The following is a 6,000-nucleotide window of genomic DNA, read 5'->3' as shown; positions in this document are numbered from 1 at the left end:
GGGAGCGGGCAGGAGCACGGGGCAGCGGAGCACAGGACCGAGGGGAGCGGAGCACAGATCGGTCGCTTGGGGGGGCGATCGGTGGGGTGGGGGGGGTCACATTAGTGTTTCCAGCCATGGCCGATGATATTGCAGCATCGGCCATGGCTGGATTGTAATATTTCACCAGTTTTTCAGGTGAAATATTACAAATCGCTCTGATTGGCAGTTTCACTTTCAACAGCCAATCAGAGCGATCGTAACCCCCTGGGCTGAAGTACCACTCCCCCTGTCCCTGCAGATCGGGTGAAATCGGAGTTAACCCCTTCACCCGATCTGCAGGGACGCGATCATTCCATGACGCCACATAGGCGTCATGGGTCGGATTGGCACGGGTTTTCATGACGCCTACGTGGCGTCATGGGTCGGGAAGGGGTTAAAGGCAAAGTTAAATTATTGTTCACAAATTTTGCACTTAGTAGAATACCCGGTTGGGTAAGAGAAGTTATTTACAGTCTGTTATTGAAAGTATTTAACCATGTTTGTAACGTTCAAGAGTCCTCACCTCCCATAAAGGGAAGCTCTGTTGAAAAGTTTACTTGTACTTGCATTTCCAAAATTGTATGTCTTTTTGCTGACATGTATTGTTGTTTTCTTCCCAGTCCAGGAGTACTGGATTTAACCGGGGGGGAGTGCAGCGCCCCAGAGTCCTGGTCGTTGCAGTACTGTGGCTCCGCCGCTAAGGGGGGCTATGGTACGTCTGATGGCACTGAAGGAGTTCATCTGACCAGGTATCACAGACACCAATACATTTCACAGTCTGGCCTCCAGGGGGAGCTAAGGGTTCTATTTATTAGGCCACTCCTCACAATCTGGTAAAACAGGGGGTTAGGCAGGAAGTTAGAACAGAAAGCTGACTGGGTTGGAACCAGGCAACACCTTGTGGCAGAGCTTATGAAAATAGGAGAAACCATGAGCAATCTGGTATATTAAAAATAGAAAATTTATTAATACAAATAGTATGACAAACACAAGTTATAAAAAAGGTGCAGGAGAAAAACATCAGAGCGCCACAGTAACTCCATATCCAGTCATTGGTTGCTATATACAAATGGTGTGCCATAGAAGAAAAAGTGCAATGTGCTCCATCAGCATACATAAGCGGCAACACCCTCAACCCCGGCTGTAATATTACTACAAAAATCAAGTTACATATTCTGGGGGTGGAATGCTCACCAGAGACCGAAGTGCAGGAGTCCTGGACCGGGTACCGGTACCCAGTCCAGGACTCCTGCACTTCGGTCTCTGGTGAGCATTCCACCCCCAGAATATGTAACTTGATTTTTGTAGTAATATTACAGCCGGGGTTGAGGGTGTTGCCGCTTATGTATGCTGATGGAGCACATTGCACTTTTTCTTCTATGGCACACCATTTGTATATAGCAACCAATGACTGGATATGGAGTTACTGTGGCGCTCTGATGTTTTTCTCCTGCACCTTTTTTATAACTTGTGTTTGTCATACTATTTGTATTAATAAATTTTCTATTTTTAATATACCAGATTGCTCATGGTTTCTCCTATTTTCATAAGTTCTAATTTTTGAGCAGGATTCATTTTTTGTGCTATCCTAGTGATATGCATTCTATGCTATTGGGGTTTTTGTGTCTCACCTTGTGGCAGAGGGTGTTGTAGGGGAAGATTCGGAGGGGTCCCTGTCAGGGGTGGGATCCTGACAGAGGCCTAGCAATCAGAGAGAACGCTACGGGACCGCGCCTGCACGATATAGCGGCGGTACCCCAAGAAAGGACAAGAAGCGAGATTTATTGTGCTGAGTGAGAAACGAGATCAACGCAACTAGGAGAATACGAGTAGGAGTCGTGCTGTAAGATCGAGGCAACATCCTATTGAGGCGCATAACCGGTGGCCGGAACGCCGAGGAAGTATAGAGCTCCAAGCCAAACTTCAAACCTACGGCAGGACAGTCAGTCACAGGCGGTCTGTCTCACACAGACCCAGGAAGACACAGGGGGGTAACAACAGGAGAGGGGTGACGATAGAGCCCAGGAAGAACCTCCTAGCCTCCCCGTCATACGGGTACGTCCTAACCGTAAGATCAGGGGGACGTAGAAGAACATCAGAATCGAGTTGTGAGGGAACACGAGAAACAGACACAACAGTTGTGGGGTACTATCCCGTAAGCACAGCAGGGAAGGACCACAACACACAAGCGCTAACAGGTAGGCACAGATTTCCACCTGCGAAGGGAACTCTGGAGGTGCCATCGGACCGGCCGGACTTGCGCAGCCCTGTTAACCGTATTCCGGACTGAGGACCCAGAAGCCTTCAGTAAAGAGGTAAAGAGACTGCAACCTGGTGTCCTCGTTATTTACCGCGACCGGCACTTCACCACACCATAACGACATCCCATACCACCACTTTCATTGTGCGCTCCTCAGCAGGGTCACGGACCGGGCCTAGCCACCGTGACAACCCCAGAGCAGAGACCCAGAGGCCCGGTACCGGGTACCCCTCGGCCCTGCGGCAGTGGGGGCGCTACAACTGCAGACCAATCTAAGTCTGCATTCCAAACGGCGCTCCTTCCTTTCCAAGCCCCGATGTGTGCCCAAACAGTGGTCCCCCCTACACATGGGGTATCAGCGTACTCAGGACAAATTGGACAACTTTTGGGGTCCAATTTCTCCTGTTACCCTTGGGAAAATAAAAAATTGGGGGCTGAAAAAAAATCATTTTTGTGGAAAAAAAATATTTTTTACTTTCATGACTCTGCATTGCAAACTTCTGTGAAGTACTTGGGGGTTTCAAAGTTCTCACCACACATCTAGATAAGTTCCTTGGGGGTCTAGTTTCCAAAATGGGGTCACTTGTGGGGGTTTCTACTGTTTAGGTACATCAGGGGCTCTGCAAACGCAACATAACGCCCGCAGACCATTCCATCAAAGTCTGCATTTTAAAACATCACTACTTCCCTTCCGAGCCCCGATGTGTGCCCAAACAGTAGACCCCCCCATATATGGGGTATCAGCGTACTCAGAACAAACTGGACAACAAATTTTGGGGTCAAATTTCTCATGTTACCTTTGAGAAAATAAAAAAATTGCGAGCTAAAAAATCATTTTTGAGGAAAAAAAAAGGATTTTTTTCACGGCTCTACGTTATAAATTTCTGTGAAGCACTTGGGGTTCAAAGTGCTCACCAAACATCTAGATACGTTCCCTAATGGGTCTAGTTTCCAAAATGGGGTAACTTGTTTTTTTTCACTGTTTAGGCAAAAGTCAAATGGAACTCCTTCTCTTCCAAGCTCTGCCATGCGCCAAAACAGTGGTTTACCCCCACATATGGGGTATCGGCGTACTCAGGACAAATTGCACAACAACTTTCGTGGTCTAATTTCTCCTGTTACCCTTGTGAAAATAAAAATTTTGGGGCGAAAATATCATATTTGTAGAAAAAATTTGATTTTTTATTTTCACGGCTCTACGTTATAAACTTCTGTGAAGCCCCTGGGGGTTTAAAGTGCTCACCACACATCTAGACAAGTTCCTAAAAGGGTCTAGTTTCCAAAATGGTGGCACTTTTGGGGGGTTTCTACTGTTTAGGCACATCAGGGGCTCTCCAAACATGACATGGCATCCGATCTCAATTCCAACCAATTCTGCATTGAAGAAGTCAAACGGTGCTCCTTCTCCTCCAAGCCCTGCCGTGCGCCCAAACAGTGGTTTACTTCCACATATGGGGTATCGGCGTACTCAGGACAAATTGCACAACAACTTTCGTGGTCTAATTTCTCCTGTTACCTTTGTGAAAATAATAATTTGTGGGCGAAAAGATCATTTTTGTAGAAAAAATGCGATTTTTTATTTTCACAGCTCTACGTTATAAACTTCTGTGAAGCACCTGGGGGTTCAAAGTGCTCACCACACATCTAGATAAGTTCCTTAAGGGGTCTAGTTTCCAAAATGGTGTCACTTGTGGGGGGTTCCATTGTTTAGGCACATCAGGGGCTCTCCAAATGCGACATGGCGTCCGATCTCAATTCCAGCCAATTCTGCATAGAAAAAGTCAAATGGTGCTCTGTCTCTTCCAAGCCCTGCCATGTGCCCAAACAGTGGTTTACCCCCACTTTGTGGTTCATTTTCTCTTTTTACACTTGTGAAAATAAAAAAAATTGGTTCTGAAGTAAAATGTTTGCAAAAAAAAGTTAAATGTTAATTTTTTCCATCCACATTGTTTCAGTTCCTGTGAAGCACGTATAGGGTTAATAAACTTCTTGAATGTGGTTTTGAGCACCTTGAGGGGTGCAGTTTTTAGAATGGTGTCAAGTTTGGGTATTTTCTGTCATGTAAACCCCTCAAAGTGACTTTACATGTGAGGTGGTCCCTAAAAAAATGGTTTTGTAAATTTTGTTGTAAAAATGAGAAATCGCTGGTCAATTTTTAACCCTTATAACTTCCTAACAAAAAAAAATTTTGTTTCCAAAATTGTGCTGATGTAAAGTAGACATGTGGGAAATGTTATTTATTAACTATTTTGTGTGAGTTATCTCTCTGATTTAAGGGCATAAAAATTTCAAAGTTTGAAAATTGCAAAATTTTTAATTTTTTTGCCATATTTCCGTTTTTTTCATAAGTAATTGCAAGTAATATCGAAGAAATGTTACCACTAACATGAAGTACCATATGTCACAAAAGAACAAACTCAGAATCAGAGGGATCCATTAAAGCATTCCAGAGTTATAACCTCATAAAGTGACAGTGGTCAGAATTGTAAAAATTGGCTCGGTCATTAAATACCAAATTGGCTCTGTCACTAAGGGGTTAAAAAAGGAAGAGAACTACGGGAACTGAAATCGCTCTTGGAGCCAGATAATGCTGAAGAGTTGCCATGTCGGTAACTCTGTCTTCCTTCCTGGTCGCGGTGATAGTCCTCTGCGGGAATTTGAATCTTTTCCTCTCCTGTAATTGGGACCTAAAGTTCTAAATTGTTTTATTGGTTTTCTGCAGGATAAGATCAAATTTCTCCATAGTTAAAGTACTGCTTAATTGTTGTTTAATGGAAGTCACTTGATCATCAATTTCAGTAAGATCCTTCTGGAGGTATTTAATTGTAAGTAAAATGATGTCCATGGAGCATTTATGTAAAATGCCCTCAAATTTCTGACACAAATCCGGTTTGTCCTGGAATAAAGTAGGTCTAAGGGAAAATCGAAGTCCTCTTGGTATCCTCTTCACCTAATGGTAGTCGGAAAAAGTGACATGTTAGATTCAGAAGTCCAGATATAACATAAAAGAACAGAAAATAGAAGTATATTGTTTTAATAAAAAAAGGCGCTGTCAATAACAGTGGGATAGACAACAAGGAATTGTGCAATGCCACAAATAATTATATGTTACCTGTAGTTAGGGCTGTCGGCGTGTGCGGCGTGCACCAGTGGAGAAAGATGATGTGACCGCTGTGTCAAAATCAAATCACCGAATAGCACCAAATTATAGATAGCTCCTATAAAACTTAACCTTTAATACAATCATAAAATTGCATAATAGCACAGTATAATTACAACCCCAACAAACAACAAAGGTCTGTGTTTTATTTTATGGGGGGAGGAAAGAGGAGATAAAAATCACCCTCGTATATTACTATTGTCTCCTTGCCTACCAATGGACGTTGGCACCCTCAAACCTACACAGTGGCGCCCCCAATCATCAACGGCTATCCCCCTCTCCCTAAAGGGCCTGTAAAGAAATATAGGGTTCAAAAACACTTAGAAGGGCACCATATGTTAGTAATTAAGTCAACATAGTATCCTGCTTCAGATATACCATATGACACGTGTAATATATCAGAGAGGAAGGCTAATAGAGCCTCCAAAACACAGAGACAAAATCAAAAACTATATGTAGTTTTCATATATTCACTAAATGCTTCCGCACTTCCGATCTACGGTTGGCCTCATAGGCATCGGCAATCTGCGCTGCTTTCGTCACGTCTTTGGGTTCTCTG

General features: G+C 43.7%; 1 long non-coding RNA gene across 2 annotated transcripts in view; it reads right to left on the bottom strand.

Annotated features, from left to right (window-relative positions):
• Positions 1–4,777: 4,777 nt before the first annotated feature.
• Positions 4,778–6,000, bottom strand: part of LOC143808463 (uncharacterized) — a 56,078-nt gene continuing 54,855 nt past the window's right edge. For both annotated transcript variants that reach the window (XR_013221960.1, XR_013221958.1), the window contains exon 6: positions 4,778–5,231. This is a non-coding gene — a long non-coding RNA (uncharacterized LOC143808463). The remainder of the gene's footprint in view (positions 5,232–6,000) is intronic.

The sequence above is a fragment of the Ranitomeya variabilis genome, chromosome 2, assembly GCF_051348905.1.
Source record: "Ranitomeya variabilis isolate aRanVar5 chromosome 2, aRanVar5.hap1, whole genome shotgun sequence".
NCBI classification, from domain to species: Eukaryota; Metazoa; Chordata; class Amphibia; order Anura; family Dendrobatidae; genus Ranitomeya; species Ranitomeya variabilis.
This window is presented reverse-complemented; position numbering and strand designations above follow the sequence as displayed.